This window comes from Microtus pennsylvanicus, chromosome 3 (genome assembly GCF_037038515.1).
Source record: "Microtus pennsylvanicus isolate mMicPen1 chromosome 3, mMicPen1.hap1, whole genome shotgun sequence".
Lineage (NCBI taxonomy): Eukaryota > Metazoa > Chordata > Mammalia > Rodentia > Cricetidae > Microtus > Microtus pennsylvanicus.
Window position 1 is genome coordinate 16,881,948 of NC_134581.1, and position 15,767 is coordinate 16,897,714.

A 15,767-nucleotide genomic window follows, 5' to 3' on the forward strand; every position below is an offset into this window, starting at 1 on the left:
CAAACAAAAAAGAAAGAGAAAGAAAGAAAGAAAGAAAGAAAGAAAGAAAGAAAGAAAGAAAAGAGATATCTTACCATGTAGCCCTGACTGGTCTAGTACTTACTGTGTAAACTAGGTTGGTCTCAAACTTGTGATAATCTCTCTACCTCGTTCAGGCATGTAATATGCTCAGTTTTTGAGCCTTTTCAACTCTTTTTGTTTTTCAAGACAGGATTTCTCTGTGTACCAGCCCTACCTGTCCTGGATCTAGCTCTTGCAGATCATGCTGGTCTCAGACTCGCAGAGATCCATCTGCCTCTGCCTCCTGAGTGCTGTGATTAAAGGCGTACACCACCACTGCCCGGTTTGAACTTTAGACATCAAAACACATTTTCAATTTTCAGAAAGATAATGCAAATGGAAATTTATGTGTATTACACAGTGATTAAAAAACTTCAGGTGCAGCCGGGTGGTGGTGGCGCACGCCTTTAATCCCAGCACTCGGGAGGCAGAGGCAGGCGGATCTCTGTGAGTTCGAGACCAGCCTGGTCTACAAGAGCTAGTTCCAGGACAGGCTCCAAAATCACAGAGAAACCCTGTCTCGAAAAACAAACAACAACAACAACAACAAAAACTTCAGGTGCAAATGACTGACACTCAGAGGTTTTCTGAAGAGTTGACAAGGCGAAGAGTATCAAAGAGTTCCAGAAGTCAAGCTGTTGAGTAAGAATGGAAAATAGAGAATATGTCAAATTTGTGTTACCTTTTTTTGGAGTATCTGCGGCGTATCTAAATTCCCAAAGATAGTTTGGGAAAGCACACTTGAATTTTGATAACCTAATATGTTCTGAAAATAGCCATATCTGATATGTAGAGTTGTGAAAGTCCAGAAGGGAGAATTTTTATACTATTAATTTCATGAGGAAAACAAAATAAAACTAAAAAAAATTACTCCCATTTACCCAATATCTTCGTCTCTCACCCATATTCACTTCTTGAGGGGAGAGAAAGAGACAAGGGAATGTAGTGAGAAAGACAACAATACAGCTCTTAGGAAAGTGGTGGGGTACAACCTAACAATCTCCAAATCCAGAGAGAAAATCCAGTAATTTTAACCTGTGCTGGAGTCAGTGGTTTAAAACAACAAAAACAACAACAACAAGAAGCTCCCATCCGCAGCCAGTCCCCTAACCCCCGACTCTGCTACTCTTCTAGATAATTCTGTAGACAGCTTTGGCCAACAGAAAATCTGAGATGAGGAGGTAAGTAGGGATGAAGGGCGAAAGAACAAGTATTACATGGCTTGCATCAATTTAAGGGAGAATAACTTCTTTTGGAGGCGACAATCGTGGTAGCATTGACTCTCGACAGTAACGAGCTTATCGCCAATGTAGTCTTAGATCCGCCTCATCTCATCCCCGGTAAGTTTTGACATTATCCCAAAATTGAGGAAAGTAGGCGCTCAGGCTCAATTGTACTGATTAATGATTTTGGTGGCTAATGAATGCAAATCCATTCAGTTGAACCTAGCACTTCTAGGCAGGTTCTGGCCTGGGATTTTTCTGCATCTAACTTATTCCCGAACAGGTCCTCTGTAGCAAACGCACCTTATTCAGGCACCTCCTTGTTCAGGCAAGAAGGGCTGTTTAGTATCCCTTCGCCACAGGGAAAGAACAACAGGACTCACAGCGGAACTTTGCTGCGGGTGGCTCGTGTTCCCGTCCGGTGTCTGGGTGAGAGGGACGGGAGGGGAAGCTTTCTGGTGCGGACCGCGAGCGGAGACTGAGAGCGCCGCCGCCGGAGAAGACCGACCCTCGGCCAGAGCCAGCCCGTGGCGCCCGGGCCTGGCTGGCTGCTTCCCGCCTCAGCCGCAGCTCCGGCTCCCGCCGCCGCAGACACCGTCCAGGCGAGCGCGGCGGAACGCGAGGTCCTTCGGCCCAGCCCGGTCCGGTGCGGCCCGGATCCGTGGCACGGGAGGTGAGAGTCCCTACGGTCCGCTTACTCCCTGCCGGGGCCGCTGGGGACCCGCAACAATGGGGACGCGGCTAGGGTCCCCGGCATGCAGAAGCCTGGGGCAGCCAGCTATTCCTGGCGGCTTGGGCCTTGGGGGAGCTGAGTCCGACCTGGGAAACTCCAGTGACTGGAGGCTTGGCGGGGTCTTGGCATACACCCGGGGCTTCAGTGGCTTGATATTTGGGGATTTCGTAGTCAGTGAAGGGAGTCGTATTTACCGGGACTTAACTACAGTTGCTGTGCGCTTTTGATGCTTGATACCGACTCCCTAGAAGCTGACCATATCGTGGCGTGGTTTGAGGAGAGTGGTTGCTATTCGAATTTTAGGGGCCTCTGTGGCTTGATCCCTAAAGCACATAGGGGCGCGTCTCCTCCATACCCCCTCGGGAGGTGTGGGAATTTATTAGACTGGGCTTGGAGAGTTTAGCTTCTCTGAGGTAATTGGTGACTAGTTCCTGGAAAGGCTGGAGCTTAGTTGGGCACAAAAGAGTTGAGCAAAGAGCTGGATGGGGTCCTTCGCGACTCAGATGTACCCAAGTTAAAAGTGGTTCTCTGATAGGAAACTTGTCATAGGAGTAGTGTTGGCTGCCTTGGGTTAGGTGAGGCCGAGATGAGTTGTGTTGTGAGCTGGGGAGGGAAGAATACGGCCGGCAACTGCTGGGGTGGAGGACTTGGCTTTATATGGGTCATGGTGGCGATCTGGGTGTAGAACAAGAGCACTTTGCAGAGTGGGCTTTCTGATAGAGAGGATGACCTCTTACTGCGGGGGAGTGGGTGACTCAGATCTGTTAGAATCCTGCTCTCGCAGGCGGATGTGGCTGACTGTATTGGTGCCTGGACTTTGAGGCTAGAGTGGGTGTTTGGGGGGGGAGTTAATGAATTTGTTCCAGAGGAGAGGACAGTGTGGACCTTTCCTTCTTACTCCAAAGTCAAAGTGGTGGCTGTCGCTGGCAGTCATTTAAGTAAGGAATTTCTTAGTGGTATTTGAGTCCAAAGCTTTCTCTGTTCATTTTTCCCTCATTCCCCTCTTTTTTGAATTGTGACTCATATTTTGTTTTTAGCACTGTGGCTATTGTTTGTAATGACAGAGAAACTTAAACCCAATAATAATATTGTAAGTCTTAGAGCTTTCGGTACCATTCTTATAAATCCAAGCTAATTGAAAAGATGTCACTGATTTATTTTCCATTATTTAGTATATGTAACTATAGAGAAGGATGTGAAAAAGTCTTATCGTTTCTGCTGTTCAAAGCTCTTTAGAAATTTCATTATCTTTTACTGCCATGAAGTGATTACATTCAATCTGTTAAAAATTTTTTCAATCTGTTAAATCTTTGTCATCACCATTTCAGCATCCTCGCTAACTCTCACAGGACATTATCTTCACTAAAATGCTATCTATCTTCAGTGCTTTTGATCTGTGTGTTCTGTTTCCATGTTACAGTCTATGTCAGTGTGTAAACCCCAGCTGAGTCTTCCAGCTGTGCACTAGAACTTTGTATGTACTCTTCAGGTAAAAGTTGGAGTGTTGTCTATATATTTTAAAGGGAAAGCAATACGAACAAGCCATATCAGAATCAATATGCCATCTGAATTTATCTAGAGTGTACAGGCTAGTGTTGTCAAGTGATGAGTGAAGTAGTTGTGTACCTATACTGATAATTCTAATTCTAGGGACTTTTTTTCTTTAAGAATTTTTTTTTTTTGGCCTGGCAGTGTTGGTGCTAGCCTTTAATCCCAGCGCTCCAGAGGCAGGGACAGGCTGATCTTGTGAGTTCAAGGCCAGCCTGATTTACAAGAACTAGTTACAGGACCAGCACCAAAGGTACACACAGAAACCCTGTCTTGAACCTCTCTGCCAAAAACAAAAAACAAACAAACAAAAAACCACTTAAGTAATTTCTTTTCTTTTCTTTTTTTTTTTTTCCGAGACAGGGTTTCTCTGTGGTTTTGGAGCCTGTCCTGGAACTAGCTCTGTAGACCAGACTGGTCTCGAACTCACAGAGATCCACCTGCCTCTGCCTCCCAAGTGATGGGATTAAAGGCGTGCGCCACCATCGCCCGGCTTTAAGTAATTTCTTAGTTTTTTCCTAATAACTTTTGTTGAATAATTTCTGTTGCTTCATTGTTGTAGCACACTATTATATGAATATGTGTGATGTGGAGGGCATGCATGTACATGTGGTAGTCAGATGCCGTGGATTGGAGTCCGCTCTGTCTACTTTTTTGTGTGTTCTGGGGGATGAACTAGGTCATCAGGCTTGCATGGCAAGCACTTTAACCATGAAGCCATCTTGCTTGCCTCTTCTTTTAGTTTCTAAAGTCTACTTCTAAAAATTCAATCGATACTTCTACTCTTTTGACTTGTTTTTTTTTTTTTTGGCTTTTCGAGACAGGGTTTCTCTGTGGCTTTGGAGCCTGTCCTGGAACTAGCTCTGTAGTCTAGGCTGGTCGCTGGTCTCGAACTCACAGAGATCCACCTGCCTCTGCCTCCCAAGTGATGGGATTAAAGGCGTGCGCCACCATCACCCGGCTTTAAGTAATTTCTTAGTTTTTTCCTAATAACTTTTGTTGAATAATTTCTGTTGCTTCATTGTGGTAGCACATGCCTTTAATCCCAGAACTTGGAAGGCAGAGGCAGGCAGATCTCTGAGTTTGAGGGCAGCTTGATTACAGAATGAGTTCCAGGACAGCCAGGCTACACAGAGAAATCCTGTCTTGGAAAGAAAAAAGAAGAATTTCCGTTAAAAAGCTTTTTCTCTCTGCTCCCCTCCTTGTCTCTCCCCCCCCCCCCCCCCTTTAATTCTCCCTCAAGGTCCCCATGCTCCCAATTCACTCAGGAGTAAAGCTCAATAAATATCAATAAAAAAAGTTCTCTCTCTCTCTCTCTCTCTCTCTCTCTCTCTCTCTCTCTCTTTCTCTCTCTCTCTCTCTCTCTCTCTCTCCCCGTCTCTCTCTCTTTCGTGAGACTGGGTTTTGCTGTGTAGCCCTGGCTGTTCTGGAACTTGCTCTGTAGACCAGGCTGGCCTTGAACTCAGAGATTCTGAAAGTTTTCTTCTCTTTTTCTTGCCTCTGCCTCTCAAGTGCTGGGATTAAAGTCACGTGCCACCACTGTCTGGCAAGTTTTTTTAAAAATATTTGTTACTATTATTATATTTTATGTATATGTGGGTATGCACACGTCTGTATGTCAAGGTGTCTGTAGAGGTTAAGAGGTGTTAGTCAGTCTTCCAGGAGCTAGAGTTATAGGCAGGTGTGAATTGTGATGTGGATGCTAGGAATCAAACTTAGGTCCTCTGCAAGCGCAATACTCTTAATTCCTGAGCTATCTTTCCAACCTGGAATTCTTTTGTTGTTGTTGTTGTTTTTGTTTTGTTTTGGACAAGGTTTCTCTGTGTAGCCCCGGCTATCCTGTAACACCCTGTAGACCAGGCTGGCCTTTGCCTCCCAGGTGCTGGGATTAAAGGTGTGTGCCACCACTGCCTGGCCCAGAATTCCTTTTAAAATTCCTTTTTGAGACAGTGTCTCTCTATGTAACTCTGACTGGCTTGGAATTTATTTTGTATATCAAGGTAATCTCAAATTCATAAAAGTCCACCTGCCTCTGCCTCTACGTGCTGGGATTAAAGGCATGTGCTGTGCCACCATGCCCAGCCATGGGTTGTTTTTGAGACAGAATCTCAAACTCTAGCTCAGCCCAGAACTCACTAAGTAGCCCAGACTTCAGCCCAACCTTGAACTCAGGCAGTCCTCAGCCTCCCAGTGTTGTGTTGGTGTTGATAGGTTCACACTCTGCAAGTTTAATGTATAAACTATGATTTGCTTCTCTATGCCAGTTAATTGTGTTAGGCAGCTCTTAAAGTGGTATCTTTTGACATTCTAATAGTGCTAGTTTATAGTTACGAAGTAGCTGTACATGTATGAAGAAGTGACTCAGGTATAGCAAGGTTTTATTAAGAAGAACAGTTAAGTCTTCCTAGTCCCCCCAGATAGAGTATCTCTATGTAGACTTGGCCACCCTGAAACTTACTCTGTAGACCAGGCTGGCCTTGAACTCAGAGATCTGCCTGCCTCTGCCTCCCAAGTGCTATGATTAAAGTTGTGTACCACTACAGTCTGGCTTAAGTTTTTTTAGTACATTGATTTTGAGTAATAATAATTGCTTGTCTTCATGCAAAAAGATTAGCATATGTTCATACTGGTATGGGATTGTGCTATTTTATTTAAATATACCTGTTAAGGGGAAAAAACACAGGGTAAAATATTTTGTTTCTGTGTGCTTGAGCGAGCAATGATTTACAAATAATATGTATGTCTAAGTTTTTGAAGAAATCATCACACTCTCCTTTATACTGTGGTTTTGGGAGAATTAAGGCTTTGCTTAAGGTTTTGGAAGGCAGGCATATATCTGTGAGGTCGAGGCCAGTCTGGTCTCCTAGAGCTAGTTCCAGGACAGGCTTCAACGCTACAGAGAAACCTTGTCTTGAAAAACCAATAATAAAAAAGAAAAGAAAAGAAAAATAAATTTAAAATCAAGATACTTAGATTATAAATTATTTTAGATAGCACTGAGATTTTCTTTTTGTCTGGGCTTACTTGGTCAAAGAAAGTGAAACTGGTTCATACATTGCTTTGAAGGCAAGGTGAATACTTCAAGTATTTTTGACTACTTGAGTGACTCAACTTCACTTAAGTTTAGAGATATTTCTTTCTTTTTTGTTGCTTTTGAGACAGGGTCCAGTGTAACCCAGGACTGCCTGTAACTCTGGATGCTTCTGTCTCCACAAGTGCTGGAATATGAGGCATGTGCCACATGTAGACTTTTCAATTTCTTTAGATTGCCTATTACAGTGGAAAGAACATAGTCTTTAGAGTCATTCTCCTTTGTTGTTTTGCTGTTTTGTTTTTTTTATTTTTTTATTTTTTTTTTTTTTTGGATTTTTCGAGGCAGGGTTTCTCTGTAGCTTTTGGTTCCTGTCCTGGAACTAGCTCTTGTAGACCAGGCTGGCCTCGAACTCACAGAGATCTGCCTGCCTCTGCCTCCCGAGTGCTGGGATTAAAGGCATGCGCCACCACAGCCCAGCTCCTTTGTTGTTTTTGTTGTTTTGAGATAGGCTGTCTTATAGCCCAGGTTGGCCAGGGTCTCATGTAACCCAGACTAACCTCAAACTCTTATGTAGTTAATATGACCGTATACTTCTGATCTTCCTATCTTCACCTCCTGAGTGCTAAGATTTTAAGTGTGCACAATACCTGGTTTATGATGTACTGGGGATCAAACCCAGAGCATTGTATATGGCAAGCAGTACACTACAAAACCAGGTTGCATTCCCTGTAAAATCATTTCTTTACTGTTTATTAACAAACAAAAATCCGTGGACAAATATTAAAGAATAGGGAACCTGAACTGAGCCACAAGCTACTGCTCATACATCCCCCAACCCTTACTCCCCAGCTCCCCCCACCTCCCCTTGCTGCTCAATCCTCACTCAAAAAGGGCTGCCATGTCTTAGGTTCGTCCATCACTAATGAAAACCCTGAATCTTAGACCAAAATGGTCCTCTCAATTGGTTAGCAGACTGTTGACAGAACTCCTGTAACATTTTTCCTTTTTTGTCTTTCTTATTATTAAGTTTTGTCCAAGTAGAAAGGAAAGGTAATAACAAAAATGAAACCACAACAAGAACAATTATCAAGTAAGAAATACATTCTCAATGTCCAATCCATAAGTAATTGGCAAATTTATAGAGATACTCCATTAGTTGTCCTCTCCTGAAGAGGTCAGAGTTTTGTACCTAATATGGTTTTTGCCAAGATTCGGGAGAAATGTAATTGTAACTGTCTCATCTTCAACCCCATCAAAGACCTGAGAAGGAAGGAAATAATATTACTTGAGTATGTATAAGTGCAAGTAAGTGACTTCCAAAAAATGTGAGAAATGACAGAAACAGCTGACTGCCTGGACAGTCACCCAGGGTTCCTCTGAAGCATCGGGGCATCCATACTTGGCCCACAAGCCTAGAATATCTGATAGATTTTTATTTTTTTTTCAGAAGCAGGATTTTGAAGGACTGTCCTACCTTGCCGTGGGAAAGTTCAACAGTTGCCTTTCTTTGTGTCCTGCTTGTCCAGTTTGGGCAATATGCTGTCAGCCGTCGAGGCAAGAGCAGTTTCTTTCCCTAATGGCTAGCTTATGCCACAAAGAAAGAAAACTTTATATGGAGTTTCTTTGATGCCCATCATCCTCTTTAGAAGTAGATTAGTGCTGTCAAGAGCAGACACATCTTATGTTGAGAAAAGTCTAAGTTATTAAAACATCTTGAATTCCATATTCTGTAGATCTTTAAGTGTTTGAAGATTATCTGAAATATATCTCTGTATACCTAGAAAATCTAATTAACATGACTATTAAGTTTGATAGATAGAGGTGACTCTTTCTTTCTTTCTTTTTTTTTTTTTTTGGTTTTTCGAGACAGGGTTTCTCTGTAGCTTTGGAGCCTGTCCTGGAACTCCCTTTGTAGACCAGGCTGGCCTGAACTCACAGAGATCCGCCTGCCTCTGCCTCCCACGTGCTGGGATTAAAGGCGTGCACCACTACCGCCTGGCTTAACCGGTATTTCTTTATTATCCAGCATAGCTTTTAAGGACTAAAACTTCACATTGCATAAGTAGACAAGCTATATAGGTATGAGATGTATAGCTAATACCTAAGTAAAAACAGAAACAAATGTGCAGTATAAGGACAATAACCTTAAATTTGTATAAATATACAAAATATCTTAAACAAAAGTAGAAACATACAGTTTAACAAAATAAACTTAGATTTGTATCAATATACAAAAATCCATACCAACATAAAATATTTAAGACTATAGTTGCTTAGTTTGAAAGTAGATTCAATAATCTACGTTTTTATCCTATGAATTTTCAGCCTTTCTTTTGCTTCTTGCTTGCTTTTTTGTTTATTTGTTCTTGAGCTAGGTCTTAGGACGTAACCCTGGCTAACCTTGAATTTGCCATTCTCCTGCTTTAGCCTTCTAAGTGCTGGGATTACATGTGTGCACCACCAGACCATTTCTTGCCTTTGACCCTTGGCAAGTTGTGTGTATACATCTATATATGTATGCATGTTCGTGTGTGTATGTGTGGGTGTGGAGGTCAGAGGTCCACCTTGTTTTTGGAGAAAGGGTCTCTCACCGACCTTGACCTTCCTTAATTAAGTAGGATAAGTTGGTGGCTAGAAAGTCTTGGGGATCCACTTTTTTCTGCCTCCCCAGTTTTGGGATTATAATCACACGATACCATACCTAGGCTTTATATGCGGGTTCTGGTGATAAAAATCATGTCTTCATGTTTGCACATATATCACTTTACTCTTGACCTTTAGAGGTTGTAGTGAGAAGTGGAGATGTTGCATAAGTGCTTTATTGATGATCAGTGCTGGCTATTAATAAAAGTTAGTGTGTATTACTATATAGGGGCTGCTTTCATCTCACCCCTCCTTCCTCTTCCTCCTCTTTTTTTTTTTTTGGTTTTTTTCGAGACAGGGTTTCTCTGTGGCTTTGGAGCCTGTCCTGGAACTAGCTCTGTAGACCAGGGTGGTCTCGAACTCACAGAGATCCGCCTGCCTCTGCCTCCCGAGTGCTGGGATTAAAGGCGTGCGCCACCAACGCCCGGCTCCTCCTCTTCTTTTTGAGGCAGGTTCACACTATAGCCTAGACTGCCTTTGAACTTGTAACAGTTCACTTGTTTCAGCTTCTTGAATGTTGAGTTGCAAGTGTGAGCCCCCGCACCTGGACACAGGAACTGCTATTCAAAGTAATAGTAGGAAAGCGTAGCTAGGTGCTGTGTAGAAGTGAGGGATTCACTTGCCTGGTTTGGTGTGGAAGGCAAGATCTGTCCAGTGTGCATCTGCTGGTGCTCAGGTGAGAGGAATTGTTGAGATTGTCTTTTTCTAGTACTGGTAAGTAAGAATGCATATAGAAAGTCCAAGGTCATTATCAATATCCATAGGTTTTTCTCTCTCGCAATTTCTGTGGCATGTCTTTGTTTGGGAACAGTGAACATTCCCATTGACAGAACACTTTCTTTTGTTGGCCTCAGGGAACCTGACTTCTGTCTTTCTGTGTGGAAGCCTCCACATGCTGGAGAGATTTGTCATCTATTTGAGGCGCCTTTGAAAGAATCTAGCACTCTGTTCAGACATTTTATTTTGTTTAGTTTTAGTGTGTGTAGAAGGACAGAGGGGTATCAGGTCATCTGGGGCTGGAGTTACAGGCAGTTGTGAGCTACCTGATGTGAGTGCTCAGCATATGCTCTTAACCACCTAGCTTCTTCCCAGCCCTCTGACATTTTTTTAGCTTTAGCTGTCCTGGAATTCTGTAGATTAGGCTGGTTTTGAACTCATTGCCTACCTCTGCCTCCCAAGTGCTGGGATTAAAGGTGTGTGCCACCACCACCCAGTCTCAGACGTACAACAAAGGTTGCAGGCTTGCTAGAGAATTACTCAGTTTATTTATTTAATTTTGGTTTTACAAGACAGGGTTTCTTTGTGTAGTTGGCTGTTCTGGAACTCACTCTGTATACCAGACTGGCCTTGAACTTAAAGATCTGCATACCTCTACCTCCCTAGTGAAAAACAAAATTCCACTAATATTCAAGGGAAAATTAGGCATGACCAGAGTGATTTGAAATAAGCAACCCTTAAATCCTTTGCAGTCTTACATTAGTGAAATCGTCCCTTCATTTTAGAGAAGTCTTCAGTTCCAATTAAGAGAAAATAATGTCTTAGTGGCCTGGAAATATTGTAAGCATCTCACATGTCTCAGATGCAACCTTTTTTATTTTTTTCTTTTTCTTTTTTTTTTTTTTATTTTTCGAGACAGGGTTTCTCTGTAGCTTTTGGTTCCTGTCCTGGAACTAGCTCTTGTAGACCAGGCTGGCCTGGAACTCACAGAGATCCGCCTGCCTCTGCCTCCCGAGTGCTGGGATTAAAGGCGTGCGCCACCACCGCCCGGCTCAGATGCAACCTTTTAAAAGATTTTGACCTACCCCCTTACCTTTTTATTTCTTTTCTTCTGTAATTACTTTGATACATGAGGCCAAGTTATAAGGTTATAAATGGTTTTGGGTCTGACAGACTTTTTAGAGGCCTGACTGAATTCATTCTCACCATAGTCAGGAAATAAGATTATTTGACCAAACTTTATTGGGAACTTGAATTCAGTAATTATGAAGCTATTCATACCAGTTCTCTGCTTGACCTAATATCGTACAAATGCTGAAATATTTTAAGTTATAGGTAACTCTGAATACCCCAACGTGCTTCATTTTAGTGTGTGGCCTCTCTCCATATACCCACAACTTCTGAGGAGTTGAACTCAGGTTCTCTGCATGTCAGGACAAATACTCTACCCCTGGATTTCATTCCCAGCCCTGTTTTCATTTTCATTTGTTATTTATTTTCCTATCATCTGCACCTAATGAAAGCTCCCAAAAAATGGCTGTCCCTCCTTTGGATGCGTTGCTGTTTGGGGTGCTTGACTAGTAGCCATACTGATTAGTTCAGTTTTGGTGTTTATGAATGTCTTCCATGACTAGATTTCAAACTACTCAAGGATAGGACTTATAAAAGAGATTTAATATGTTTTTAAAATTTATGTACATGTGTGTATATTTGTATATATGTGTGTATACCACATGTATGGCTGTTGCCCTCAGAGGCTGGACGGTGGCATCAGATCCCCTGTAACTGGGATTAACAGGTGGTTGTGAGCCATCTGATGTAAGTGTTGGGAACCAAAACTGGGTCCTCTTCGGGAGTAGCAGGTGTTATTAATCACTGAGCCATCTCTTTAGCCCCAGGACAAGATTTTTAACTTTTATTTCCTTTTTCTCTTTTTAAAAATATGTTTATTATTTTCTCTGTGTGTGTGTATGCACACATGCAGGTCAATTGACATGTGGAAGCCAGTGGACAACTTGTAGGGAACTTGTGATTTTCCTACCTTAGTCTCCCTAGTGCTGGGATTGCAGATGAGTGTCACAACACCTAGTTTTGTTTACCTTTATTTCCCAGTACCTAACCATTACTGGCAAAGAGTAGCTACTTAGCAAATGTTTGTTGAGTGAGGAGTTAAAAAAGACCTCTGCTTATGACTGATCTGACATTATTTTATGTAGTGGTATGATGAAGGTCCTGACTTTGAGGATGCACCTGATCTTCATGGACTGCAGCAATGCTTTGCTTTTGTATTCTAGGTTACTAAAGGTATCGCTTTGCTGGGAAAATAGTGTTTATTCCATACCTTCTTCTTTAAGACAGAGTCTTGCTGTACAGCCCAGGCTGTGTTTGAATTTTTTTTTTTTTTTTTTTTTTTTTGCAGTCCCCGCTGCTCCAGCCTTACAGGTGCTGGAAATAATGGCATGTGCTATATCAAACCTGACAGCGTTCGTGGGTTTGGCAGCTGGGGACTGTTACTTGCTCTTTTTGGATCTTAGATTTCGTTGGTAGCAAATGCAGCAGTTTTTCATTGGTATTGTTTAGCTCTTCCACTGGCTCTTTATTGCTCTAGGCATTTTGCCCTCATGTGTAAAAAGTGAGTCTTTAGTTTGTACACCAGCTCCAGGCACCTGCTATGAAGCTGAAGTTGCTACCTACTTGGGAGTGGGAAATGAATTCAACAGCAGGATGTTGTGACTTCTGCTAGCTGGTGGGCTTTCTGGAGGCCTCGATAGGCTCTTCGACTCTACACTCAGGAAAGAGGATTATTTTACTAAGCTTTATTTGGGGTTTTGGATTCAGTGACTTTGGAACTATTTGTACCAGTTCTTTGCTCAGATCAGTACTGAAACTGATATGTTCTGTTTAAGATGTCTTAGTACCTACAAGATACAAAAGTATATTGTGCCTCTACTCTCTTGATTATTAAAAAAGTTATCTATCTCTGTTTCCCTATCACCTGTCTGTCTGCTTGTCTGTCTGTCTGTCCGTCCGTCCGTCCGTCCGTCCATCCATCCATCCATCCACTTATCTGCCTGCCTGTCTGTCTGTCTGTCAGTCAGTCTGTCTGTCATGTTCAAGCACACATGTGTGGAGATGAGGAAAACTCAAGGGAGTTAATTTCTTCTTCCACTGTGTTCCAGAATGTGTTTTCTAGGAATCAAACTCAAGTTGTCAGGCTTACCAGTAGAAACTTTACCAGCTGACCCATGGCCCTAGCCTCACTAGTTTGTTTGTTTGTTGGTTGGTTGGTTGGTTTGTTTGTTTTTGGAGACAGGCTCTCATTGTATGTAGCCTTGGGCTGGCCAGGAATCTTTCTCTAGGTAAACTAGGCTAGCCCTTAAACTCACAGAAATCGCCTACGTCCACCTTCCAAATATTTTCTGAATGTTGAGATTAAAAGCATTTCTTACTATAAGATACTCTTAGTTCTCAGTAGTGAAATACACAATAGCACTTAAATTACTGTGATTTGCTGGGTGTGGTGGCATGTCTTTAATCCCAGCAGAGGCAGACAGATTTCTGAGTTCAGGGCCAGCCTGATCTATATAGAGAGGTCTAGGACAGCCAGGGCTACACAGAGAAGCCTTGTCTCAAAGAACCCCTCCCCCAAAGAAATGACTGTGATGTAATTTTTTTGGGTGATCATATCATATAGAAATCCTTCAGAAAGGTGTTACTAAGCGTATTGAAGCTTCAGTAATGCAGCGGCTGTTTTCATGCAGGTAATAAGCATACCAGACTGAAGAAAAAGAAAACATGAAAAAAAAATAACTGCAGTTAGGATTAGCCCAGAAATGGATATGATATACAGAGGAAAAGTGAGGCAGAGGAGAAGGTACTCCAACTCAACAGCAGCTGTTAAACTGAAGGTGTTTTTTTGAGCTACGTTGCTGTTTTAGTCTAAGTTGGAAGCAATAAAAACATAGAAGAGTTTAGCTCCCACAAACACACCGACAGTGCTGACACTCACTCATGGTTTCATGGAAGCCCTGATAAGTAATTACAGAAAATCCTTGCTTTCCTATGTTAAGTATAGCTCATAAATGTGTCCTTTTCGTTTGTTATGTGTTGTCTCATTCTATAGCCAAGGTTATCCTGGAAATCCTCTAGCCTAAACCTTTGTGGTAGTTTGAATGTAATTGGCCCCATAATCCCAAAGGGAATGGCATTATTAGGAAGTGTGGCCTTGTTGAAGAAGTTGTGGCCTTGTTGGAGGAAGTGTGTTACTGTGGGGGCAGGCTGTGAGGTCTCTTTTGCTCAAGCTTTGCTCAGTGTGACAGATAGTTCGCTTCCTGCTGCCTTCTGATCAATATGTGGTCAGTGCCATGTCTGCCTGCATGCTGCAGTGCTCCCTACCATGATAATAATAATGGATTAAACCTCTGAAACTGTAAACCATCCCCAATTGAATGTTTTCCTTATAGGAGTTACTATGGTCATGGTGTCCCTTCACAGCAATAGAAACCCTAACAAGATACCTCCTAAGAACTGAGATTATAGGCATGAATTACCACATCCAACTATGTTATACTTTAGGGGCCAGTGAGCTGGCTTGCCTGGTAAGGGTTGTTTGCCACTGAGTCTAATGACTTGAATTTGATCCCTGAAACCTACATGATCTGACCATATATGCATGCCCCAACAAATACATAAACAAATAAATAATGAATGAATGAATAAGTGTGCTGAAATAAATAAATAAATAAATAAGGAAAAATTGTATAGCAAGGGATTGTGGCATTCAGAGTTAGAACCAAAACAAAAAATACGTAAAAAACTGCTGTGTGAACTGGGCATGCAAGACCCGCAGAGAGATGACTGCAGAACTTGCCTAAAGGTGAGACCATCCTTCGGGGTTCTTGTTTCATGAAAGAGTCTGCCAGACATTCTGCAGGACACAGAAAAAAGTGACTGACAACTGCCAATGTAGGCAAACTGTCTTTGACATTTCCTGCTTCATGGAAAAGTCTATTGGATACTATGAGCCTGTAGGCTGAAGATAGATGCCCCAATGATATAGAAGAACTTTGGGTGACTGTCCAGGAAGCAAGATGTCTCTGTTAATTCTAGAGTTTTGGAAGTTGCTTACAATGTACTTCCTGTTTACTTAGGTAATATTATATCCTTCTGGAGTCTTTGATGGAGTTGAAGGATAGATAGAAAATAGATGTAGTTTTTGTGAATTATGATAAAAGATAAAATAGATATAAATATTGTAACTATAATTCTTGCTTGATACCTGTCTTGTTATATGTAATAGTGGGAGGTGATGTAGGATTCCCCTCTGTATGCTGTGAATATCACTGTTTAATAAGGAAACTGTCTTGGGCCTGCACAGAGCAGAATAGAGGTAGGCAGGGAAAACCAAACTGAATGCTGGGAGAAAGGAGGTAGAGTCAGAGAGAAGCCATGGAGCCATCAGAGACAGACATGGTGAAACCTTGCCGGTAGGCCGTGAGTCTCATGGTAAAATATAAAATAATGGAGATGGGTTAATTCAAGATGTAAGAGTTAGCAAATAAGAAGCTAGAGCTAGTGGGCCAAGCAGTGATTTAAATGATATGGTTTCTGTGTGATTATTTTGGGAGTCTGGACAGCCGGGAAAAGAACAAGCGAACAAGCAGTCTTCTTACTACAAAAAACAATTTTTGTTCATTTATTTTATGTTTTTACTCTATCTTCTCCCAAAACCCAGAGGCAGACATTCCCACTTTACAGATGAAGCAAGAGAAAGATGAAGTAGATTTTTTTACTTCCTTAAATTATTTTA

General features: G+C 42.1%; 1 protein-coding gene across 1 annotated transcript in view; it reads left to right on the forward strand.

Annotated features, from left to right (window-relative positions):
• The first annotated feature begins 1,750 nt into the window (after positions 1 to 1,750).
• The window catches only part of Rad54l2 (RAD54 like 2), a 99,515-nt gene continuing 85,498 nt past the window's right edge, over positions 1,751 to 15,767 (forward strand). The window contains exon 1 of the mRNA XM_075964747.1: positions 1,751 to 1,956. The gene's annotated coding sequence lies outside the window, so the exon portion shown is untranslated. The remainder of the gene's footprint in view (positions 1,957 to 15,767) is intronic.